At 48.6% G+C, this 26556-nt stretch overlaps 1 long non-coding RNA gene and 1 other non-coding gene across 3 annotated transcripts; both read right to left on the minus strand.

The window, feature by feature from the left end:
- Window positions 1–7947: 7947 nt before the first annotated feature.
- Window positions 7948–22383, minus strand: LOC133236225 (uncharacterized). Of its 2 annotated transcripts, XR_009732796.1 has the most exons (3): window positions 22059–22278; window positions 15365–15519; window positions 7948–8781 (listed from the first exon to the last, which is right to left on the minus strand). It is a non-coding gene; the product is annotated as an uncharacterized LOC133236225 (long non-coding RNA). The 2 variants fall into 2 exon arrangements; XR_009732795.1 differs by lacking the exon at window positions 7948–8781 and having other exon boundaries at window positions 15311–15519; window positions 22059–22383.
- Window positions 22384–26100: 3717 nt separating this feature from the next.
- Window positions 26101–26173, minus strand: TRNAR-UCU (transfer RNA arginine (anticodon UCU)). The gene has a single exon. It is a non-coding gene; the product is annotated as a tRNA-Arg (tRNA).
- Window positions 26174–26556: the final 383 nt, after the last annotated feature.

The following is a 26556-nucleotide window of genomic DNA, read 5'->3' on the forward strand; positions in this document are numbered from 1 at the left end:
CACACATACACACACACACGCACGGCGATCGCACGCATGGAGCTAGGAGGGAGCCGGGCGGGCTGCGGCGGCCGCCGAGGGCTGGCGGCGGAGAGAGCCCAGCGGCCGGAGGCGCCCGGAGCCCGGGGCCGTGCGCGCAGTCCCCGCCGAGCCCCTCGGCGAAGCCGCCCCCAGCGGCGGCCGGCGGAGCTGCAGGAGCCGGTGAGCCGGCCTCGGGCCCGCCGCGCGGCGCACCCCCTTCCTTCCCGCACGGCCGCCGGAACTGGAGGGCTCGCGGTCCCAGCCGGGGTGGCGCGAGGGCAGCCGCTGGCTATCGGGGCTCTCATGGAGCGGTGGCTGGGGTCTGGGGAGGGCGGCGGGCGGGCCTGGCGCCCAGGAGCCGGCAGGGCGGGCTGGGCGGCCCGGCGGCACGGGCAGCCCCTGCGCCAAGCGAGCCGGGCGGCCTGGGCTGAGCGCTGCGGCCGGAGCCGGTGCTGCCGCCTCACGTGCGGAGCGCGCCGTGCAGCCTTCAGCCCGCCGCCTGCCGGAGGAGAACCCCGCCGCGCCGGCCCTGGGCTGAGGGTGGGGGCTGGGACGATCGCGCCCACCCAGCCCTGGCCGGGTTCTGATTCCCACAGCCTAGCGGGGCGACCCAGGACAAATGAGAGCCCAGTGCAGGCTGGCCTGGAGAATTCCATGGACTGTATAGTCCATGGGGTCGCAAAGAGTCGGACACGCACCTTTAGACTTCGGAATATCGGAATATCGTCAGAATCTGTAAAGTGTGCAGTGGCGCTAACTGTTTGCACAGCGCCTTCCCTTGTTTGATCCTCCCACCATCCCTCATTTGACATTGGAGGAAAATGAGGCCCGGAACAGTAAAGTGACTTGTCCGAGGCCCGTGGCGTGTCATTAAATCCCCGTGGGCTTAACATCAGAAGGTCTGGGTCTGGCTGGGGTCTCATCTAACTTTGGTTGTATCCTCTCTGTCCACTGGGATCAGCAACCAGTTTCCAGAAAGGTAGGACCAGGCTCTGCCTTACTGGTCTTTCCAAGAGGTTCAGGTACCTTTCCCACAGAAAGAACTGAAAATTTGAGATTCCTGCTTGTACTCCAGCTGCTAAATCCAGGGAGAATGTCTCAATCCCTCTCTGCTCTCCTAGCTAACACCTCCCGTGCACCTGTCCCAGATACCCACAGGGAGGCACATGTGGCATGTGGATGTGTCTCTGCAGCCCAGGACTGGCTCAGCTGCTTAAATCTGTAATCTGAAACCCTGCCTCCTCTGTGCACTGTGAAGTGGATGAAAGTCTGCCCAAGTCCAGGCACCCAGACTCCCCGTGTGCGGCACTCCCGTGGGCACTCAGGGAAACTGCCAGATCATAGTTCTGCGGACCCTGGAAGACAGGCACTTCCTTGGGGGAATTCTAGAAAACCTAAGGGGGAAAGGGCATGGTCAGGATGAAACTCAAGGTACATCAGAGTGGGCAAGAAAAGAGAGGTAGAAACGGGGTGGGAAGAGATGTGTGCTATGCTTAGTTGCTAAGTGTCTGACTCTGCGACCCCATGGACTGTGGCCTGCCAGGGTCCTCTGTCCACGGGGATTCTCCAGGCAAGAATTACTGGAATGGGTTGCTATGCTGTCCTCCAGAGGGTCTTCCCAACTCAGGAATCAACCCAGGTCTCCCGCTTTGCAGGCCGATTCTTTACCTCTAGGCCATCAGGGAAGGGAAGATAAATGGCGAAAGCAAGGAGGAAGGAGAGGTTGAGTAGAAGAAGTGGGGGCAGAAATAGGAGGACTCCCCAAGGGAAGAGGTGGGGGAAGGAATGAATGGGGGGAATCAGCAGGGAGGTTTTCTTCCTTGTTTACCTTTGGTTTTGCATTCCATAGGTGGGAATTCTAAGAGGAGGAGTTAGGAGTGGAAGGACGTTTAGCTTAGATTCTCCTCTCTGAATTCCCCTCCAAGGCTCAAGGGCATCAGACTAGATTATCCCCTTCACAGTCACCCAGGAGAGGACCAGAATCTAGCGGCAGGGATAAGATGAGACTGGGACCAGAGCAGAAATGAAGCTGCACTCAGAAACCAATAAGACATTAGGATGGCATGAAGGCCAGGGATGCTGGGGGTAGCCCAATGCCTGCTCCAAAGGGAACCCAATACGCCATGAGGAAGTTGTCCCAGGACTTCCCTGATGGTTCAGTGGATAAGGACTTCCTTGGTTGCTCAGACGGTAAAGAATCTGCTTGCAATAAGGAAGACCTGGTTTTGATCTCTGGGTCAGGAAGATCCCTTGGAGAAGGGAATGGCTACCCACTCCAGTATTCTTGCCTGGAGAATTCCATGGACAGAGGAGCCTGGTGGGCTACAATCCATGGGATTGCAAAGGGTCGGACACGACTGAGCAACACACACAGTGGATAAGAATCTGCCTGCCAATGCAGGGGACACGGGTTCGACCCCTGGTCCAAGAAAATCCTACATGCCTCGGAGCAACTAAGCCTGCAGCTACTGAAGCCCAAGCTCCTTGAGCCTATGCTCTGTGACAAGAGAAGCCACCGCAATGAAGAGGAGTCCCTGCTCACAGCAGCTAGACAGAGCCTGTGCACAGCTACGAAGACCAGTGCAAACCAAAAGAAAGAAAGAAAAAAGTTGTCCCAGCTCAGAGAAGGGAATGGCTATCCCATAAAGAGCCAGGACCTGGATCATTTCTTGTACTTTGGATAATTCTGAGGACAACTGGCTTATTTTTTTGAATAATATTCGCCTCACCTGAGCACTCAGCACTGGGCTAGTAGTCAGGCGGCCTGGATATTCAACATGCCTCTATACTAACAAGCGATGTTGACAATCCCCATCCCCTCAAAGGGGCTAGCCTGTGTGCTTTCTAACAGCCTGCCCAGCTCTAGGAACCCATGAGCAACCTTGGCAGATGGAGCAGGGTGGGGACCCAGATGCTCCTCCAGGAGGCCAAGAAATAACCAGTCTGCCGTCACCATTCATGGTTGAAAGTCCCCAGAAGACAATTTACACTTCAGTAATGGAAAGATAGGGATGGTGGGTTTCTTGTTTCCTTGAGCAAGCCCAGAAGGGTTGGGTAAGGGCACTGCTGTGCTAGCTACCTGGCTGCTTTTCCTGATTGCTGACCACAGAGCTGGACCAAGGCTTCCCAAAGGGCTGCTACTGCCATCCTGTGAGAGAGAGGTGGGAGTGGGGCAGAGGGAGAGAGAGGTCCAGGGAGGAGATGAAAGCTCATACACCATCCAATCCGAGGACGGGCATCGGGATTCTTCTACACTGTTCACTTTTCTAAATAACCCTATGGTGGACATCTTTGTACCTAAGTCTTTGCCCACCTTCTCGCTTCTCTGCTTGAGTTAGATTCCCTGAAGTAGGATTACTGGGCAGAAGGGTACAAACATTTGCAGGGCTCTTTGTATAATACTTACCTCTTTGTTTCAGTTTTAGAGCCAAGGCACTGAAGTGCAGGGCAGATAAGTGATTTCCCAGAGAGCTCCCAGCAGGTGTTTAAGAATGTTTTCATACACCTTTTCATGTCTCTATGGGGCAGAGAGTGATGGTGCCCTGTGCTTCCCACCGCACATCAGGGCAGCACTGCCTCCCCAGAGGTAACTCTATGTCCCAACACGGAGAAAGCTCAAGCTCTGCTGGCCCCCCATCATGAACCATCCTCCCCTGCTCTCCTGGGCACTCCTGACCAGCTTCACCTTGTTGTCTGCATCCCCTGGCTGTCTAGTTGAGCTATAGGTACTGATCCCCACTACGCACTTCTGGACAGGTGGTGACTCCCAATCCTGCTTTTTCAGTGGGATCTCAGTGCATAAGGAGAGGAGTTCTTGGGAGGGGCTGGAGGTTGAGAGGCATTCAGTCTGAGGAGGAGAAGATCAAGCTAGCCTGGGCCCTCATAACCAAAAGAAGGACTCTTGTGCAAAAGACAAGGAGGAGCCTCTCTATATCCACCCAGTATGGAGAAGAGAGGGAATTGGTCTAAAAAACAGTGAGGGGGACTTCCCTGGTGGTCCGCTGGTGGAGAATCTGCCTGCCAATGCAGGGGACATCGGTTTGATTCCTGCTCTGAAAAGATCCCACATGAAACTAAGCCTGTACGCCACCACTGCTGAAGCCTGCAAGCCTGAGAGCCCACGCTCGGTAGCAATGAGAAGCCAGCACATGGCAACTAGAGAGTAGCCCCTGATTGCTGCAACTAGAGAAAGCCCTTACCCAGCAACCAAGACCCAGCTCAGCCAAAAATAAACAAATAATCAATCAATAAAAATTATTAAAAACAAAACAAAACAGTGAGGGATTCGGGTAGATGACAGGACACAGCCAGGTGCCTGAACATATGGGATCACAGAGTGAGGACTGTTGAGTCTGCTCCATAAAGAAGAGCATCTGTAATCCCAGGAATTCGCTGGATGCTTCTTGGTGTCCCCCTCGGCACATCGTGGAGTGATGACAAATTTTGTGGGCCAGAGGAATCAGAGAGATCCTGGGACACAGTCTCATGAGGCCTTGGGACCTCCCTCCACTGAGTTGATTGCATGACTAGAAACTAGGAGTCATTCCTAAATCTCCAGGCCCATTCTCTGCTTCTACCAGGACCAACAGCCAGCCTGATCCCAGTTTATCCCACAGGCCTTATAGATCTTGCCATGTTTCCTCTGGAGCCAAGGCCTAGCCCTGGAGCGAACTTGACAGAGATTCAAGTCCCATGTCTTTTAATCCTGCAGTGCCCTCTACCCCTCCTCCCTTCCCAAATGCTGGAGAAAGAAGCAGCCAAAATAAATTCCTATTAGTATGCATATGTATTCCCAAATTCCTTAACAGAATGACTAACACCACCTACAGCCATTAGCTGGAGTTTGTTTTCTAAATCCAGTTTACTTTTCATCATCAAGCCCTCTGTTTATCTCTCCCCCTCCCCCAGGCCTCAGGGGGCTCCCTTCACAGCCTCACTGTCTTGCCCTAATACCAGGTCTGGGATTGGGTTCCTGATTCATCAAAGGGTCAGACAATCCTGAAAGATCACATTCAATCAACACGGAAGTCCTGACTGTGTGCCGTTTATACGCTGCCTAGTGCTCTGCTCCATACCACAGGGGAGAAGACGGGGAGGAAGAAGGCAGAGTCTCTTTCTGGAGAGAAAGGACACAAATTGACACCGGCACAGCGTCCTGCAGTCTGTAAAGAGCATTCGTAAATGCTGTCTCACTCGTTCGCCATACCAGTCACAGGCAGTCGGTCATTACCCCATTTTTTAAACAAAAAGACTAAGTCCTATACAGGTAACATGGTAGCTCCAAGAGTTTGGAGCTCTTGGATGGCACTGGATTTCAGTCTTCTGACTCCACATCCCAAGACTCCTTCCTGTGTACAAGGCAACCCCTCTAATACTAGCCAGGGTGCCTGCTACTACTGTTACTGCTAAGTCGTTTCAGTTGTGTCCAACTCTGTGCAACCCCATAGACGGCAGCCCACCAGGCTCCCCCGTCCCTGGGATTCTCCAGGCAAGAACACTGGAGTGGGTTGCCATTTCCTTTTCCAATGCATGAAAGTGAAAAGCCAGCGCTCCCGAAACCACCGCACGGGGGACCAGGAGGAGCGACAGGACTATATCAACCTGGACGAGAGTGAGGCCGCGGCGTTTGATGACGAGTGGCGGAGAGAGACTTCCCGATTCCGGCAGCAGCGCCCTCTGGAATTTCGGAGGCATGAGGCTTCTGGGGGTGGAGGAGAAGGGCTGAGGGGCCTCCCCGCCTGGCTATACAGGGACCTGAGGACTCCCCATCCCGACAGTCGCGCCGCTACGACTGGTGAGGGCCCTGGGCCCTCGGCCTGTCTTGTATCTCTTGTACAAGCTGAGAGGCTGAGACGTCATCCCCTGAGATAACTTCTCCTCTTCAACTCCCACTCCCAATTTAATATTAAATTAACAGGCAAGCTGGCCCCAGCCCCTCCCTGGGGGTCTCAGGGAGAACCTTTCACTGCCCCTTTTCCTTTCCTTCTTTAACCTCTTTACCAGGATGACTTGATTTTTCACTTTGCTACTCCATGTCTGAATCTCCCTCCCTTCCTTGTTCTACTCCTGCCATGCATTGAAGGGGCTTTGAGGGTGAGCTCTGGGTTTAGGGGCCCCAGCGACCCTGGCTCTCTGCCCACCTCCTCCTTGGATCCCCTACTGTAGGGGCCACAGCCCTCGTCCAGGGCTGTGTGTGGAGGGAGAGGACCTGTCCCCAGCCCTTTCTCCCTTCCAACCCGCTTCACATCACAAAGGTCTTCCCCATACCCTCTCTGCCTTTATTTTTTGATTTGTGCAACTTGTAACTAGGTGTTTATGAAATAAAGGAGAATGGAAAAAACAAACAAACAAAAAAAAGAAAGTGAAAAGTCAAAGTGAAGTCGTTCAGTTGTGTCCAACTCTTAGTGACCTCATGGACTGTAGCCTACCAGGCTCCTCCATCCATGGGATTTTCCAGGCAAGAGTACTGGAATGGGTTGCCATTGCCTTCTAGTAAGTGGTAAATTACCAAGTGCACCTGAAGTGCAGTAGACATCCAGCAAAGAGAAGGCCAAGGCAACTAGGGCCAACTTGGTGGATGTTTTGCAGCCCAAAAGAAGCACCCTGACAAATGCACAGTGTTAGGAGACCCTGGGATTTGAGGTAGTGTGGTTGGAAGAACACCAGAGGGGAAGACAGAAGATCTGGATTCTGGTATTTAATGTGACCTTGGGCAACTCTTCCTCTCTCTGGACCTTTGCTTCTCCATCTCTAAAACAGAAGTGTTGGAGCAAAATGGTCTCTAGGATCCAGAGAGCAATAAAGGAAACAGTCATCTGGAACAGGACTTGAGGCAACAGATGCCATTGACTTCCCTGGCTTTTGCTTCCTGCCAGAGTAGCTCAGTCAGTAAAGAATCTGCCTGCAATGCAGGAGACCTGGGTTCAATTCCTGGGTCAGGAAGATCCCCTGGAGAAGGGAGTGGCAACTCATTCCAGTATTCTTGCCTGGGAAATCCCATGGACAGAGGAGCCTGGAGGGCTACAGTCCATGGGGTCACAAGACGTAGGCATGACATAGCAACGAAACCACCACCACCACCACCACCAGGGAATCTCCAAACCTTCAGGATGGTATTGAAACAGAAAACGCTGTGGGCTGGGGCCCATGCCCAGGAAGATCTGGGAAGGACTACAGCTCTTAGCTCCGCCCCAGCACTGCCAGTGCTTCACCAGATCTCCCTGCCAGTCCCAGGCTCTTCTCTTGCCATCAGATATATACCAGCAAGGGTGCTAGGCTACATTTAGGGCACACAGGCACCAGCCACTCCTTTGCACACTGGTCAAAGGTCATTTTACTTAATTCCCACAAAAGCCTCTGAGGCAGGTACTATTACTGACCTCACTTTACAGATGTGGAAACTGATGTAGAGAGAGGCCAAGTGGCTTCCTAGGTCAGAGAGTTGGTGACTAGCAGAGCCAGAATTCTCACCCTGGCACTCTAAGTCCAGAGCTGGAGTGCTCACAGTGACTGGTTGTGGAGTCAACTTGTTTAAGAGAATCAAGGTAAGGATTCATTTTGCCATTCATTCATTTTGTCACTCTCAGAATGGACAGGCTGATTCCCTCTCTCTCACACCAGCTCTCAGTGCCTCCCTTCACCTCTCCCTGCCTTCTGTTATGTATTGTTTGGAACATACAGTCATAAGTATGCGGTTTGTTTTATAATCCAACCGACTCGGGGAGCACAGCTATCGTCATTTATGTCCCTGCCTTACCATCCCTCACCCCAGAGATTTATCGTAGCAGGAATTGACTGACTACAAAATTCTTTCCATTCCTTAATCAAGCCCGTGGCTTTTCTTTCAGAGGGACTTGGAGAGCAGAGCAGAACCTATTCTAGATCCCAAGCAGGACAATAATTCAGCTTCAGCTCATAAAACTGCTTTTGTAAGCTTCATGTGAAACATACAGAGAAGTATTAAGGGGGAAATCAGCTGTGGCCCCATCTCACATGCTGGTTGAGCAAATGACTGTCATATAAGGAAACAAGGTAAAAATAAAAAGTTTGGGAAAATGTTGTATTTACAGACTAGAATCACTTCCAAGAAAGGAAATTAGACAAGACTTCAAGGAGGCATTAAAATGTGAATGACACTTGAATAGCATCTGGAAGAGGGCAAAGAGATGAGAGAACCTGGCAGGCCAGGTGGGGATAGGAGTGTGGGCGAGGGCTCGGAGGCAGGGCAGCACAGGAAGTGTGCAAGGGAGGCGGGGGGGAGGGCGCGGAGGCAGGATAGCACAGGAAGTGTGCAAGGGAGGTGGGGGGTGCAGATGGGTGCCCGAAGCAAGTGCAGAAGAAGGCATGGAGGCTAGAAATGGGCTTTGAATACAGACTCAGTTTATGTTCAAGGCCCCACCTCCAAGGGAAGTTACCTTAAGCTAGTTGCTGAGCCTCACTGCGGTTCCTTCCCTTCATCAATAAAGTGAGAATAATAATAATGACATAGCCTGCGTGAGAGGATTAAGTGACATAAATAACTTGAGAATATTAGATAAAGTGGCATATAGTAAATTTTCGAGAAATGTTCTATGTTATTACTGTTATTGTTATTCAAGAGCAGAGTGGGAAATGAGAGAGCAGAACAGGTTGGCACTCGCCTGAAGGTGACACGGCTGAGCACGCACGCACCGTGACGGTAAGGTCCGGATCCCTTTACGCAGATCAGTGGGCAACCCTGAAGCGCTTTGAGCAGACCTATGTAGGGATTTGGTGGTCAACCTGCTGTTAGAAGTTTCTGAATAAAAGAAAAGCACGCACAAATATATTGAAATCATCCAGGTTGCGGGGGTGGGGGGCGGGGACTATCGCATCGAAGGGTATAGTAGTGACCATAAAAGAGGGTGGACGTGAGAAGCAGAATGGACCAGACCTCAGAGACGCCTAGCTGTGAGGTCTGAGGGCGAACATGATTGTGGTCAAAGCCCACTTTATGGTATGAAGTCTACTTGGCTGGAAGAATGGTTGGTGTCCTTGAGAGATGCTGGAAAGATGGCGGAAAGTGGGAGGGGAAATGGGGAATGATGAGTTCCACGTTGAATGTCTGGAGTTTGAGAATTTGGGGACACCCAGATCTTCTTGTTCAGGAAGTAATTTAATAAGTGAGTCAGGAAGAAATAGGGGTATAGGGAAGGTGGAAGCTCAAGGGAATGGAGGAAAATCCCCAAGGGAGAAAACCCAGAGTGAGAGCGCAGGAGGTGGAGGTTAGAAACCTCCGCTCAATGGACTTTACTCCACCAGTGGTCCTGCACTGGCCATTTTCCACGTTATGCATGAGCCTCCCTGCAAAGCAGAAATTGGTTGGGGAAGGAGGCTGAGACTCAGCAAGACTAAGTAGCTTGTCCAAGATCACTTTGTTAGAGAAGCCAGACAAGGAGGCAGAGAAACATCCCATAGAAGAGTAGAATAACAGCCCCTTATCAAGGGATTCAAAGAAGGGAAGAGGACTTGGAGGTTTGCTACCCAGTGTCTCCATACCAGGACTCATATAGAAAATATTTGCATGGCACATGGCAGGTCAGTAGAGAGGCTGATCTTCACGGGGTGATTTGCCCTCCAGACTCCCCTGACTCTACGTGGCTAGTCCCAGTCCTGAAGTAATCAATATCTCACCACAGCATTACGCTTCCCTGGTGGCTCAGATGGTAAAGAATCTGCCTGCAATGTAGGAGACCTGGGTTCGATCCTTGAGTCGGGAAGATCCCCTGGAGAAGGGAATACCTACCCACACTAGTATTCTTGCCTGGAGAATTCCATGGACAGAGGAGCCTGACAGGCTACAGTCCACAGGATAGCAGAGTTGGACACAACTGAGCGACTAACACAAATACACACACACACTCTGACACTGTAAAGATCTAACAACTGGTATATCCCACTAATGAGAGCAGAAACCCCCTACAACACCAAACATCATTTTGTTACGTAATGAAGAGGTCCATCTCGGGGTCCTAGAGCAGGAGCTTAGGGAACCAGGTGGTAAAAAGGGGCACATAGGGGACTCTGGCAGTGGATTGAAAATATTTCTCTATTTTCATCACCCATATGGCTGAATGCTGCATCCCAGGCCTGCCTGTGACCAACCTCCAGCACACCCGTGTGCCATGGCACACCAGCTGGGACCATTGGCTCAGAATTTGGTTACATAGTGTGTTTGACCTGGCAGAGGAGTAGGCTGGGGGAATGGTGGTTGTAAAGCAGAACTATCAGGCTTGGTGATTCGGAGGTCATTGATGGCCTTCAAGAGAGCAATTTCTGCAGTGATATGGATGTGGAAACCAGATTGCTAGTGGTTGGAACTGAGTGGGAGGTGAGGAAGTAGAGGCGGTGAACGTAGAATACTTTTTCGAGAAGTTTAGCTGTGAAAGGAGGGTGGAAGGTGGGATGGAAGCTCAGGAGAAATCAGAGTGGAGGAAAGGCTTTCTTGGGAGTGGGAAGCACTTGGGTGTGAGCCAGAGCGAAGCATCCAGCATAGAAAGAAAACAAGAAGAGATCTTCCAAGGGAGGGTAAGGGAGGGGCAGGAAGTGTTCAGGCAGGGACCCTGGAAAGCGGGGTCCTTCCACAGAGATCAGAGGAAATGAACAAAGAAAAAGGAGATGACAGGCATTTCGAGGTGGAGGGAAGTGCTCTGTGGTCTGGATCTTGCAAGTTGAGTGGTAGAGAAAGAGGAAATAGGATATTGAGGGGAGAGGAAGGTTGGAACTGCCCCCTGAAGATGAGATGAGTGTATATTCAGGGAATATATATGGATGTTTCAGGCAGAAATGAGGCCCACTATCTTCAGTATATGGTGGTGGAAACTCAGAGAGGTCATGGGACTTTGTCCTGACATTTGTCACCCTGAGAATGACAGAAAGAACCAGTATGTATGTGCTCTAGGACATCAGATAGTCAAGAGCAAGTGGGGACATACTGAGTGTGCGGTGGACTTGGAGTCCTTGTGAAAGATGGACTGTGGGATCTGAGGTAAGCAGGCTAGTGAGGATGGGCAAGGGTTATTGATGGGGAGTGGACTTGCTCTGAAGCGGGGCTGGAGTTCAACAGATGTATAGTGGGAGATGGATAAGAACATGTGGCCAAGAGCAAATGAGAAGATAAAGTTCCAGGTTTGGAGGCTGGTGCTGAGTGTTTCCTGTTGGTAGGAGACCCATACTTGCTCTTTCATACTCTCCCCTGTGCCACAGGGCTTCCCAGGTGGCGCAGCGGTAAAGAATCTGCCCTCCAACGCAGGAGATGCAAGAGACGCAGGTTTGATCCCTGGGTTAGGAAGATCCCCTGAAGTAGGAAATGGCCACTCACTCCAGTATTCTTGCCTGAAAAATTCCATCAACAGAGGAGCCTGGTGGGCTACAGTCCATGGGGTCACAGAGTCAGGCCTGACTGAGCACTGCACCACCGCCTGCACCATAGAGATATCAAAACTTCATTCCCAAGACTCCCTTGACAGCTAGATTCTGCATAAGACCCACTGAGGGGAGGCGCTCCAGTGAGACTAGAAGGCATGCAGAAGGTTGAAGCTGTTTTCTGCATGAGGCAGCAGCGTTAGCAGGGATGCGGGCTCCTGGGTCTTTGGCCGGTGTCAGCAGCGGTTCCACTCATGTCTCGGAGTGCAGGATCCTGGGATTTGGACCCTTGCCCCTTTTCACTCCTTCAGCTCTCTGAGCAGTAATGACTATGTGAAGTATCAATCTCCGGGGAGCTGCATCTTCTCTTCTTCACTTTTAAAATCCAACCAACCCCTTTGCTACATATTCCCTATATTAAATCCTTCCTGTTTGAAATACCTGGGATGGTTTCTGTTTTCCAGATGAGACAGTTTTACCTGTTAGAAAGCCCAGGTTGTGACTGGGCGGATATGGATGGCTGAAGTAAAGAGGAGAGGAAGGGCTTGGGATGGGGTGTTCTGAGGTCAAATAATTGAGAGATCAGGGAGTGCACAGCTCTGCACAAGAATTCATAGCTGAAGCTAGAGACTCCCACCCCCTCCTCGGGGCTCTGAATTCTATTGGGATCAAGGGCTCTTCCCTCAAACGTCCCTTCCCAGCTTTCACCCAGCCAGAGCACTGTCCTTACCTGACCTGCCCAAGTTTACGTTATCTTCTGCACCTCATGGGTCCCACTGATGACTCAAACAGTGATATGTGTATTATCCCCATTATCCCTGTTACTCCCTCCTAAACTATGTCCACTTCATAGTTTTCCCACCTCCCCACATCTCTAGGGATGTATTTTGCCTCCTGTTTTTGACAAATACTATTCCTCAAAATAATTTCTTAATCTGGAGCCCATGGAGATTCTAAGGGTTAGGATTTGCACAGTTAATTTCACATGTATTTGTATATGCTTTTTTTTCCCTTTAACTGAGAGAGAGGATATCATATTTATCACAGTTTCAAAGGGATCATTGTTCCCTTCACAATGGCTGTGGTTCTAGGAAGAAAAAGAACAATCACTGATGAGTCTCCAGAACTTAATTTGATCAAGATCTCTAACTTTTTCCTGTGATCTTGAGAAATCCATTTTCACTTTCTAAGACTCAGTTTTTTCATCTGTAAAATGGAAGCAATAATTCCTACCCTTCAGGATTATTATAAGGATTAGAAATAGTAGAAAAGTCAGCACAGTGCTGGGCATGGTGACTTTTAGTAAAAGCCAGCTATTGGAACTGAGGCTTCCCTGGTGGCTCAGATGGTAAAGAATCTGCCTGCAATGCAGGAGACCTGAGTTTGCTCCTTAAGGTTCGGAAGATTCCCTGGAGAAGGGGTTGACACCCACTTCAGTATTCTTGCTTGGAGAATTCCATGGACAGAGGAGGCTGGCAGGCTACAGTCCAGGAACTGGAACTGAGCTAGTTTGGATTCCTCCAGAAACAGACCATTAGAAGGAATTTCAGAACAAGTCTGGGAGGTGACCTGAAAATGTCAGTGGGGAGTGGGATAAGGTAGGTGAGAAGTGAAGATGTTCATTGAAGCACTGTTTATAATAGCCAGGACATGGAAGCAACCTAGATGTCCATCAGCAGATGAATGGATAAGAAAACTGTGGTACATATACACAATGGAGTATTACTCAGCCATTAAAAAGAATACATTTGAATCAGTTCTAATGAGGTGGACGAAACCGGAGCCTATTATACAGAGTGAAGTAAGCCAGAAAGAAAAACACCAATACAGTATGCTGCTGATGCTGCGGCTAAGTCGCTTCAGTCGTGTCCGATTCTGTGCAACCTCATAGATGGCAGCCCATCAGGCTCCCCCATCCCTGAGATTCTCCAGGCAAGAACACTGGAGTGGGTTGCCATTTCCTTCTCCAATGCATGAAAGTGAAAAGTGAAAGTGAAGTCGCTCAGTCGTATCCGACTCTTAGCGACCCCATGGATTGCAGCCTACCAGGCTCCTCCATCCATGGGATTTTCCAGGCAAGAGTACTGGAATGGGGTGCCATTGCCTTCTCTGAATACAGTATACTAACACATATATATGGAATTTAGAAAGATGGTAACGATAACCCTGTATACGAGACAGCAAAAGAGACACAGAGGTATAGAACACTCTTTTGGACTCTGTGGGAGGAGGAGAGGGTGGGATGATTTGGGAGAATGGCATTGAAACATGTATAATATCATATATGAAACGAATCGCCAGTCCAGGTTCGATGCAGAATACAGGATGCTTGGGGCTGGTGCACTGGGATGACCCAGAGGGATGGTACAGGGAGGGAGGTGGGAGGGGGTTCAGGATGGGGAACACGTGTATACCTGTGGCGGATTCATGTTGATGTATGGCAAAACCAATACAATATTGTAATTAGCCTCCAATTAAAATAAATAAATTTATATTTTTTTAAAAAAGAAAGGAGGATAATCCAATTAAGCAAGTATTTTCAGTTGGAGCTCATTCTACTGGGGATCTCTGAGATACAGTGCGAGGCACTCTGAATTGTCCCCTCTAGGGGTGAGGGAGTGGAGGATTTACCTGCCTAGTTGCTATCTATCATTGACTGAGGGCTTCCAGGGACATTAACTCTCCAGCACAACTGGCTCCCTTGACCAGGAAAAGCCCTCCGGCATGAAGTCTTAGGTGTTTATAGTAGCAAGTTAGTTGTATAAAGATGAATGCTCAAGAGATAACAGCAGGGCAATGACAGCAACTGCTGCAGTGACTAATATGAAGCCTTTCCCCTATTCCCACAATCATCATTGATAAAGTCCCCAGTCCTTGCCCCACTGGCTCTTAGCTTGTCCTCTGGGCTCTGTGCTGGACTAGCACTAAAGTATCTTGTGCACACATATCTGTCTCTTTGGGAGAACTTGAAACTCTTTGAAGGCAGGGGTTGTATCTCACCCTAATTCTCTGATACTGAAACTTGACATGATAGCTGATAAAAAGTGGAAATATCTGGTACCTGTTTATAATGAATGAACTGCCCTCAGAGTGGCTATTTGGAGGTTTCTGGGAACCTCACTCTGCCAGAGGGGTGACACCATTAGACATTCCGCTCATGCAGTAGGAGATTTATGGCCCCTCCTGCTTCTGTGGCAGGTGCCTTTATCACAGTGTGTATGGTTCCTGAATCATTTGCCGAGGGATTCAGGTCTCAATATTTTAATCTCCAAAGCAATGATATTAGAAATTCAGTTTTTAAAAGGAACTGTTTAGGGTGTCAGCACATTATGATAATTATCTGGGAGGATCGTCCTCCACGCCCCCCCCCCCACTTCTTCTTGAACTGCACTTGTAAGCTGGTTTTCACCTTAATACAAAGAGTGGGAAGAATACAAACTATTTATGTGTGTGTCCGCCACCCCCAACCTCATCCTCATCTCCCGTTCCCACATTGCCAACACATGGGGAGTGTACTCTGTTCCCCAGAGCACATGCCTGAATAAGCCTGATTGCTTTCCTGTACTTCTTTATAAAACTTTAAATATTCATTGCGCCATCAAATTAAACGGGATTCTTTGGCTGTCATTCTTTTCAACACTCTGAGTACTTTTCTCCAAGACCTGTCCTACCACCATCTGAAGCCTCTAGAGACTCGGCATTTATCTAACATCATCCCCTATAAGCGTGGCTCGCAATCGAGTGAGAGGGATGCTAATAGAAACAGGAGAGTGGGCCTTGTTTCTGAGATCCGGTGCTCAGTTGGAGATCTGAGGGACGGCGGTGAAAGACCGTTTCTCGTGGCTCAGAGAAGAAGATTTGAGGATGAGAAGCCACACGGAAGAAGACACAATGGAGGGGCCGAAGGTGAAGTGGAAACCACCCAACATGTCTCTATCAGCCATCATTCATCCCTCTTTACCAAGTTTAAGGTCAGAATCCAGGATTTCAATATTCCTGTGCCAGAAACAAGGAACTGAGTTAGATGACATTTGGCAGTCCCTTCTAGCCCCTCAAGTCATTAAATTTCTTTGTCCGGCAGTGACAGAAGCTTAACAAGGAAGGCCTGGTGGGACCCTACAAGAGAAACTGAGGGAGGGAAATGTGAATATGCAAATCCGGCTGAATATTAAGTATAGCATTGTGTTAGATTTCAATGCAATACATTATATTTTAATCTACTTCCTCTGCTTGTGCGGTCCTTTAACATGGGAATAGATCAGCGAGCTGCGGACTAATGTGCCAGGGACTGGGTCACCATCTCCTCGCAATAGCAATTTATAACTAGCCTGAATTGGATGAAGCGCTGCGCGGGAGAAAGCCCCGCGCTGCGGCTGCAGCAGAAGCGGCACGCCGCCGGGTGCAGAGGGCGGGGCGGGGGGCGAGGCAGGCGGCCAGTGCTGCAGACTGCACTGCGGGCCGCCCACCGTCGCTGAATTCACCGCAGTGCGGGACGCGGGAGTTTGCCCAGCTGCGGGCCGGCGTGCTTCAGGAGCACGCGGTGCTGGACAGCGCACTGCGCCCTCGGCCTAAGGAAGTCTCTGAGGAATGGAAGGAATAGCATCACCTGGACCACGAAGAGGGTGCGTGCAATGGGGAAAGCCCAGGTGATAGACGTCTCCCCAACACAAGTACCAGGTGGCAGCGTGGAATTGAGTAAGGCCCGCCTCCTTACTGGACCTCAATTTTTTTCATCCGCAAAACGAGAATTTGTTCCAGATGCTGTGACAGGATCTTGAGTGTTCTGGTCGGCTATGAATCAGTTGCTTGTAAATGCGATAGATGCCCGTAGAACAGTGGCTCTCAGATCTGGCTGGCCATCAATACTTCCTGTGGTGGGAGATAAAATCCCTATCTTCAGGCCTAAGTGTGGAGTTCCGGTTCTGTAGGCTTGGGATAGGACTAGCAATGTGCATTTTTAACATGCATCTTGATTGCCTCTTCCCAGGCACCAGTTCAGAGAAGTCTGAGAAATATTGCATTTGGAATATCTCTCTGATTTTATTTTCTGATCTCTCCACCATGACTTCTCTGCCCTCATATCCCCTACCCTCTGTGCAGCACACACACACACACACACACACACACACACACACACACACACTCTCAGGAATCCCCATGCACAAATAACATATTTAGTCCCCAAACTTTTAAGGTACTCATTATGTTCCAGTGAAACCTTAGTTTTCTCAAAGAAAGATAAACCATCTATAAGACAAAGCATATTCTCTCAAGAGGTCTTAGTCTCACAGGGCAAATAGGCAGACAGCTAACTGTGATGCAAAGCGATAAAGGCACCCTCAACAGGGTGTGTAGCTGAGTGCAGCATAGCACAGATGTGCAGGCTTCTGCTGTGTGCTCAGTGGGGCCGATGGCTGTCGCCCTTGGGCAGGGTGTCACTTTCCCCGGCCTGCTGCATGAGTTTTTCATGCACAGTTTCCTCCGTGTCGTGGACAGCTCTCCATCTGTGTGGTGCATAGCACCCCGCCAAGTAGAGTGATAATTGCTTTGCTCATTCATCATGGCATCTCAGGGGACACCTGACTTGCTGAAAGAGCTTCCTCCATCTAGTCTTCTGCATCACTGTCTTCCCGTGTATCCTTTTGTCTTCCTCTTTTTCCAAGGTTCTCTTTCTCTCCCTTATTTACATGTCTCCACTTTGACATCCTCAACCCCCAACAAAGAGTGTCTTTTTTCCCCTAATTCCATTCCTTGTCCCAAGCTGCCAGATACCATCTGTGTTGAGGGTGGTTTTGTAGTTGCTGCTAATGAGAGAGGTCCTTAAAAGAGGAAGTTGGATTGTTCATCACAACATATTATGGTGAAAATGGAATGAGGTTTAGCTCAGCACAGTGGCACTTTGGCTAGCTTGGTGCTAAGGAGATAGAATTAGCAAAGCAGGACCCAGGTAGCAATCAAAGACCTTAGCAGTAACTGCAACCAAACTGGCTCAGCGTTGATCATATCTCCCTCTCGCCCAGAGGTCTATGCACAAGACTCCTTTCTTCTTCAGTTCAGCTCAGTTCAGTTGCTCAGTCGTGTCCGACTCTTTGCGACCCCATGGACTGCAGCACGCCAGGCCTCCTTGTCCATCTCCAACTCCCGGAGCTTACTCAAACTCATGTCCATTGAGTCAGTGATGCCATCCAACCATCTCATCCTCTGTCATGCCTTTCTCCTCCCGCCTTCAGTCTTTCCCAGCATCAGGGTCTTTTCACATGAGTCAGTTGTTCACATCAGGTGGCCAAAGTATTGGAGTTTCAGCTTCAACATCAGTCCTTCCTGAATATTCAGGCCTGATTTCCTTTAGGATGGACGGATTGGATCTCCTTGCAATCCAAGGGACTCTCAAGAGTCTTCTCCAACACCACAGTTCAAAAGCATCAATTCTTCAACACTCAGCAGAACCTTTCTCCTTGGCAGATACCAAGTCCTTCCATCCTTCACCCCTATTGCTTGTCTTGTGTAGTAGTGTAACCTACTACTTGGTATCCCATTACTGCTCATCTCATCTCTCCTCTCATGGGCCTGATGCTTTGGAGATCATTATCATTACTGTGTACTCTACAGACATATCCATTTCTGAATATCCAAACCTTTCCCTTTCATCCAGGACCTCATTCTGATGGAGACTCTCTTCTAGGTCCTTCCATGTAAACCACAGGTTTCTCAAGCTTCATACAAGTCCATGCATGTGATTATAAAGTGCCAGAACCCCTTATCCCTATTCTGACAGGTTTCTTTTTCCAAAGTCATGGTAATACTCCCTTGAATTAACCTGATTTCTCAGCCATGCCAATTTTCACCACTGATGGCCATATTTTTAATGCCACATTCCTGTTTGCAACAGGTAAGGCTTGGAATGATATTTCTGTGTCTGCTTCAGCTCTAAGCAAAGTTTCTGATGTGTGCCATACACACATAGCATTGGGATTCCCCAACTTTTCCCCTAGACCATGTCTTATGTTTGGCTTTCTTGCTGAGACTGTCCTGGAACGTACATCCCAACTTGAGTGGTTCTTCCTGCCTGAATCTAAGCCCTGTTTCTTGCATCAGCTTATCTGGGTTGATGGCTGATGCCCCAGAGCAGAAATCTCATCTAAAGCCAAGAGTATGCCCCCCCCCTCAGAACTCAGCGTACTCCCATGACCACAAACACCCACTGTGGTGTCCCACCATCACACTGGCCTCCTTGGATGTGGAGCCAGTTCATATCCAGCTGCAGTTTCCTAGCTCCTCCCTCTGCTGTAACATGGACTAATGAATGGACACTCAATAGGGGGAATTGGACATGTTCCTATCAGTTCCCTCAGCTCCAGCCCAACCCAGCCCTTCTCTCACCCCCGGACCCCCTATATTTAATTATCATGACAACTCATCAATGTATTAGTGTTCTTTATGGGTAGAAGCTGGAGTTCACAGGGGTTGAATAATTTGCCCATGCCGCTGCTGCTGCTATGTCACTTCAGTCATATTTGATTCTTTGTGACCTCATAGACTGTAGCCTTCCAGACTCTTCTGTCCATGGGTTTCTCCAGGCAAGAATACTGGAGTGGGTTAGCCATGCCCTCCTCCAGGGTGTCTTCCCTACTATTTGCCCATAGTAAACAGTAAGCCTGTGACTGTAACCCAGGCTATCAGCCTTCTTCATCCAGGAAAGATTCTCAGACTCTGTGAGCTTTTAGCTTTAGGGTGAAAAGAAGAACTCTTTTCCTATGAGTGCTTCCAAGATGGATGGTTCTTCTCACTCTTAGTTTGGTCATAGGAAGTCATAGAATTTTAAGGACATTAAATATGCATGGCAAATGCCATCAGCGTCCTGCCCACATCCCCTTAGCAGTCACTGGTTCTGTGCCTGCCGAGAGTCTCTTATTGCAAGCACCTGCATCTCCCTGCCTGAGGGCTTTCTCTAGCAGTAAGAACATGAGCCCCCTCCCTCAGCCCACAGAGAACACTGTAAATGCTAGGGAGTTAACACCCTGAGAGAGGCATCCAATCAATGACAAATTGGAATTTTGTGATCAATTACCTTGTCACCCCCTCATGAGGACACCTCTGGAACACATGTCCTACACCATCTATAAGTTCCCAGTGGGACTGAATCCCAGTCATTCACAGTGGTAAATTGTTCATACAGACCTTCTATTGGCTTCTTTCCCCATCTGACTTCCTGATTCTGCTACTGGTACTTCCTGGACTCATGTCTTACATAAACTACTTGTGCTTGAATCCTAGGTTCAGTGTCTGCTTCTCGGAGAAGCCAGGATAAGACAGTCAACTTGAAATCTTAGAGGTCCTCTGGTTCAGCCATCTCATAACTAAATTAAGTCCCAGAGAGAGAGAAAACCTGCATGCCTGGCAGCCACATACCAGGCAGAGATGGACTGGAGCCACAGATGTCTCCAACTCTTAGTCCAGCTCCCACTCCATTTGGGGGCTCCCTCCTGTAACCTCTGGCAGCTACATCCCCAGAAGTCATATATCATTGGGAATGCACCACTAGGAACTGGTGGAACTGGTTGGAAAGTGGAATGAGGATGGTAGAGAAAGAGGGAATGAGAGTAGAAAAACCTGCAGTCCATAAATCTCATTATGATTCACCCCTGTACTTTGTCTGTCAACAAGTCATATCATTCTGCCTCTCCGGCCAGCTATGGGCTGCAAGAATCTGCAGCCTCGACCCAGGTTAATTGCACAGTTCTTCTGAGACTTTAGAACCAGAGACCTTAAAACAAACTTTGTGTTTGTGTCCTGGCAAGCTGCTGTATACCCTTCTCAAGCAGCCATTGGTACTGCTGCATGCTGGCCTTGGTGCTGGAAGCTGGATTGGCCTGAGTTGAGCTGGACTGGGCTGCTGGAAGCTAGAGATTGAGAACACCCTCATAGCTGAACAAGAGCTTTATAATCACTTATACTACCTCCTTGTGGTACAGGGGGAGATGTGAGACCCAGAGGACAGATGGGAGTTCTCCAACGGCATGATTACACCTGCTATTTAAGAAGATCAAATATAACTTGGCTTTGATTACCTCTGTCAATGGAAGGGAAGAGGAAGCTCATAGAATTCTAAATAGCATGTAATACAAAATAATTTCTATTTTGAGTATAGACTGAATTCAAAGCCGTTGGGGGAGCAGGGGTTGCAGGTGTACTTTTGTAATCATGTTGAGCCTTACTGAATGAGGCAAGAGACAGAAAGATGGAAAAGGTAGGGAGAAGAGTCAGGAGTAGCCAGCCTAGGGTTAAGGGTGCCCTGTGGACAGGCTACATGAGGGTAAACTACAAGCCATTCCACAAGTACAAACATATTTCCTTCACCAGACCTTACAACATTGCCCCACATACGCATGCACACGCACACACACACACACACAAAACATGGTTTTAAGAGCATCTTATCTGCCACCTTTTTCCAGAATCTCCAGCATTCTCCTCGCCTTGTCAGTCTACCACATGCATTCTGAAGCCCTTCATCTTTCGTCCATCCAACCATCTTCCCCTATACCTCTGCTGCTGAGCCCTGGGAAGAAAAGGCGCATACTGAAGGTATGATCCCTGGGTAGGGAAGATCCCCTGGAGGAGAGCATGGCAATCCACTCCAGTACTCTTGCCTGAAGAATCCCATGGACAGAGGAGCCTGGTGGGCTACAGTCCATAGGATAACAAAGAGTCAGACACAACTGAAGCAACTTAGCACCTATGAACTGTGACCAGAGGTTGGATCTCATGCCTCAATCTAGCCCCTTATCCCCTTAGGACCTGGGCTTAGGTGATCTACATTTTTCTGGAGAAGGAAATGGCAACTCACTCCAGTATTCTTGCCTTGAAAGTTCCATGGACAGAGAAGCCTGGTGGGCTACAGTTCATGGGGTCGCAGGGTTGGACATAAGTGAAGCAACTAAGCACGCGTGATCTACCTTTCTCACTGTCTGCTGTGGCAGTCCTAACCTTCCTCAACTTTGATATTCCTTTTTTGAAATATTTATTTTTTGCTGCCTTAGGTGTGGTTGCTGCATGCAGGCTTTCTCTAGTTGCAGAGAGTAGCGGCTTCTCTCTACTTGAAGTGCACAGGCTTCTCACTGCGTCAGCTTCTCTTGTTGAGCGGCACAGGCTGAGGATGCTCAGGTTTCAGCAGTTGATGCTGTGGTCTCAGGAGTTATGGCTCGTGGGCTCCACAGCATAAGCCTAGTAGTCATGATGCATGCATGGGCTTAGCTGCCTTGCGGCCTGTGGGATCCTCCTGGACCAGGGATCGAACTGGCGTCCCCTACATCGCAAAGTGGATTCTTAACCAATGGACCACCAGGGAAACTCCTTCTTCAACCTTTCTGAAGATCCTTAACGTCCCACTTACTCCCTGTAGATAACAACACTTCCCTGTTAACAATGAACAATTGGGCTATTAGGCATGGATTCCCTCAGCTCCATTAAAAGTCCATCTGCTCTCACAATTATGTATTCCTTCTTTCTTTCTCTCATAAAGAAGGAAGTGTTCTTCTGCCCAAAGAAAACCCCTCTATCTGTGACGTAGAGCCTTTATCCTATCTCTCCAAGGACATTTTCCCATCAATAAGGCACTCTCTTCCCATGTACCTCTCCCTTCCACTGACTCTTACCTCTCAGCACAGAAGCAGTTTCAAGTTTTTGTCATTTTATAGTCTTCTTCTAACTAATCATCTCCTTTTTCACCTTCCTTGAAAAGCCAGATTTTCTTTAAAAAGCAGCACACATTTCTCTCACCCCCACTCATCCCTCCATCCACTGCACAATGGTATTAGTTAAATCACTTCACTGATACCCATTTGGTTAGGACACCAGTGACCTCATAATTGCGACATCCACTTAGACTCCTCCCCTGCAATTCAATTCTTAGTTCATTTTCCCTACCACTTCACAGTTTTGAGCACCTTAAAAATCATTCTTCTTCCTTGGTATTTGTGACCATGGTGGTTTTTCCCCTCTTAGATCACTCCTCAGTTTCTTGAGCACTCCTTAAAGATTTTGGTATTCGCCAGGATCCTGCACTTGATCCTCTCCTCTTCTCACTTTATTCATTCTCCCTGAGTAAGCCCAACCATGCTCCTGGGCTTCTCTCCCGTGAGTTCATTGCTCCCAAACGCATGGTCTAGAGTATCCCTGTCCTCTAAACCAGGCGCGAATATCCACCTTCACTGGATCTTCACAAGCACCTCAAACTCATCCTATGCTCCGCAGAAATTATCACCCTTTCCCCACAAGTAGTTTTTTCTCTTATTTTCTATAGCAAAGAACTTGAGTCACCCTTAACTCCATTCCCCACCTTCCTCATACCTTCCTATACTAGTATTCCATACATTACACATCTGTAGTTACCCAATACCTAGTCTTTTTTTTTTTCCGTCGAGTCATGTGATAATCCCGTTGCAAGGGCTCCAGCGGCTGCCGGGGCCGTGGCTCAGCCCCTCCCCTGCCGCCAATACCTAGTCTTAAGGCCACTCAACACACACTTGTTTATTTGCCAGTTAAACATTTTCATCTGCTTTTTAGGTGCTTGTCTGTGTATGTGTCTGTCCTTGTTTTGTGTTTAGTAAAAACAATTCTAGACAGGAAAAATGCAAATTATCCCTTGTCATCTATACTTTAGTGTCGTTAAGTTTTCTGATGGGAGAATATGAAAGGAACACAGGAAGAAAGCCCGAGGGCCTTAGAAGGTACCAAATGGAAACAACCCAAGGTGGCTGGAGCACTTGCGTCAACTCTGCCAACTTCTCAATTTTCTCTCAGCCTCAGCATGCAGTGTTCACTAGCTGCAATTTACAAGAAGCTTGTTATTGCTTCACATCTATCTCAAGCCTGACCCGTCTGTGTCTGGATCCCATTGACTCTTGTACCTAGGGAGATGTAAAGATTTAGGACAGAGTTGTCTGGTCTATAAACATAGCTATATTTTTCCTCCTCTCTTTCTCTCTTGCTTTCTTTCTTGCTTTTACTTAGCTAGAATGTAATTAAATTTGAATTGCAGCCAAAGCCGATTTGTGAGACAAGCATTTGGTTAGTAATATCAAGCCAACCAGGTGAAAAAAACATCAGCAAAACTTCAAAAAGGCCAATAATCACATTGTGATTGAAATTCAGGCCTTCTCTTCTCATCCTCTCTCCTATTAACTCGGACAAGAGCTGGAATTCCTCTTGGGACTCTTGGCTCATTGCATTTTGCAGAAAGGTCTGGGTGTTTGTGTGCACATTGCACCGAGGAGAGATGGGACTCGGTGTTTAGACACACATGGCACAGAGGGAAGGGCCACAGCAGCCCCCCTAACCGTAAACTGAGGATTTCTAGTTTGACTAACAGATCCCACGATATTAGAAGAGGACTGGATTTAGCAGAATTGGGGGCTTAGGAAATTGGGATATGATGGAGGGACAGTGAAAGAGCAGGGAAGAATCAGATGGCTGGAACATCAAATTTTGGAACATGAGGATGGAATATAAGAAGAACACTGAGATTAAGAGTCAGAGGGAAGGTCTCTGAGGATCATTCTTTCATAAAACAACAGATTCTTAAGATTGAAAATGAACTCGAGTGGCATCTATTCTCACACCCCTTCACTATCCTACTGATGTGGAAACTGAGGCTCAGGAAGGAAATGGACTTACTCGAGGAAACCCAGTTGCATTCAATCAATTACTAACACATAGTAACAGGCCTAGGCTGTGCCTGCTGGTCTGGGAACTTCCAAAGTGTCCTTAGATACAGTGTCTGCCTTCCTGGGATATTATACCTGAGTAACAATGGATGCATCTCTCCCGACAGCCTGCACCCTCAGCCTTCTGTGACCTGCCGCACATCTGCTCCTGGTTAACCGTGACCTTGGCCCTTTCTTCCACAGATTTTCTCAGGATCATTTTTGGAGAGCTCCTTGAGGGGAACTGAGTACAGTCAGGAGTGTGTGTGTGTGTTCACATGAGTGTCTCGGCCAAGCAGAAGCCCACTGGCCAACTCTCACTCCCTCTTAATACCAGAGAGAAAGAGTCATAGAATGTTCTCCATGCCTCTGTACCCTTCCTAAATGTGGCCAGTTCGTCATAACTCTCCTCTGTGGACATGCCAGGTAGATCTCCACTACCTCTCAGTGGTTGCATGTAAACCCTAAAGGGCAGGGATGATAGTACTTCCCCACTGGAAGTGGATTTTCTATCTACACTTGTTGGATGGATGAGTGGATGAATAAATGGATAGGTGGGTAAATAATGGGCATTGAATGAAGAAACAGAACCCCAGAAAGTGAAACAACCCACCCAAACTCATGTAGTTAGTGTCGGGCAGAGTTGAGACTAAAAGGCAGGGCTTCTAACTCCTGATCTCATGCTCCATGTGGCCCCCTGAGCGAAGACCTTGAAAGACAGAGACAGACATAGGAATAAGCCAGAGAATGACCAGCTTCTTGGTCAAAGCCAGCTCAACACCCTTGTGTGAAGCCCCTTAGAACTTAATAAACAGCATCAAATCTAGAATCCAAAGAACTGGGTTCTCATCCAGGCTTTGATGTTGGGTATACAAGTCACAGCTCCTCTCTCAGTGTCAGTTTCCTTGTTTGTAGGATGGGTTATATTTGACTGCGTAGCATTCAGGGCTCTGATGGGGTATTCTGAGACCCCAGCATTCTAGGTGCCAATGGATAGTCAAGTTCCATTAATTCATTTCACCAACAAATAATAATAGCAATAATAAAAATAATCATTATGACTGCTATATTTTCCAGCTGGATGGGAGATATTTGGCTGGGAGGCTCTTCCTCCCTGTTGCTATTTGGGGAATTCAGAGCTAAATATAGCCCAGTGGCAGGCATTCCAAACACCATCGTCTCAAATTAGGAAATACATTTGCACCTCCTATCAACAGTCCTGTGGCAGACATGCTGACAACTCTGGCAAAGATGCAAGAAGACTGTTTCCGCCCATGAAAAAAATCCATGTCTGCCTCCTAGAAAAAATGGTCCGGAGATTCTGTGGATAAAACTGATGGCGGAGTAAAGAGGAAGCACTGGTAAGGATTGACCCTATCACTCCAGAGGCCTGGTGTATAATCACTACTATCTACTGAACACCGACTACGTGCCAGGGTGTGTGATAAGCAGTGTGTATATGCTACTTCAATCCTTACGGCAACCTTGAAACGTAAGCTCTCAAGGCCACATAGCTTGGAAATAACAGAGGAGAGATATGTAACTTTGGCTGTCTCAACCCAAGGTCCACGCATCTTCCGCTGCATTGGACACCTCTCTGCGGTTCCTTCCTCTCCTGCTTCCTTGAGCATCGTTGGATATTTAACCACATTTCTTTCTTTCTTTTGTTGTTGGTTAGTGGCTAAATCATACCTGACTCTTTTGCAACCCCATAGACTGCAGCCTTCCAGGATCCTCTGTCCATGGGATTCTCCAGGCAAGAATACTGCAGTGGGTTTCCAGGGGCATACTGGAGGCTCCTCCTCCAGGGGATGTTCCCAACCCAGGGATAGAACCCGCATCTGGTGCATTGGCAGGCAGATTCTTTACCACTAAGCCAGCAGGGAAGCCCTCCTTTCTTTTAATATGTATTTATCTGGCTGCACCAGTTCTTAGTTGCGGCCTGCAGGATTTTTAATCGCAGCATGTGAACTCTTAGTTGCGTGGGATCTAGTTCCCTGACCAGGGATCAAACCTGGGCCCCCTGCATTAGAAGTGCAAAGTCTTAGCCACTGGATCACCAGGGAAATTCCACTTAACCATATTTCCGACCTTATACTTAACATACAAAGGTAAATAAGACTCCATTCTTGCCCCCTAAGGACTCCCCCCCAACCCAGTTAATGCTGCATGGATAACACTGACCATCAAAATTCAGCATGACACAAACAATAATAAAGATAAATACAGGGTGATGTGGAAACATAGACTGGGAGTGTCAGGATATACTCCAGAAAGGAAGTAAATTTGAGTCAACACATAAAGGGCGACCCATGGTTAACAGACCATCAAGCAGTAGATGGCCCTCAGCAGGAGGAGTGCAGAGACAAAGGAAAGGCACGCTGAGGTTGGGGGGCGGCACCTGGGGTTCGATGGAGTCCTGCCCCCTCTGTCTCACTCCATCTCCCCT

The sequence above is a fragment of the Bos javanicus genome, chromosome 23, assembly GCF_032452875.1.
Source record: "Bos javanicus breed banteng chromosome 23, ARS-OSU_banteng_1.0, whole genome shotgun sequence".
NCBI classification, from domain to species: Eukaryota; Metazoa; Chordata; class Mammalia; order Artiodactyla; family Bovidae; genus Bos; species Bos javanicus.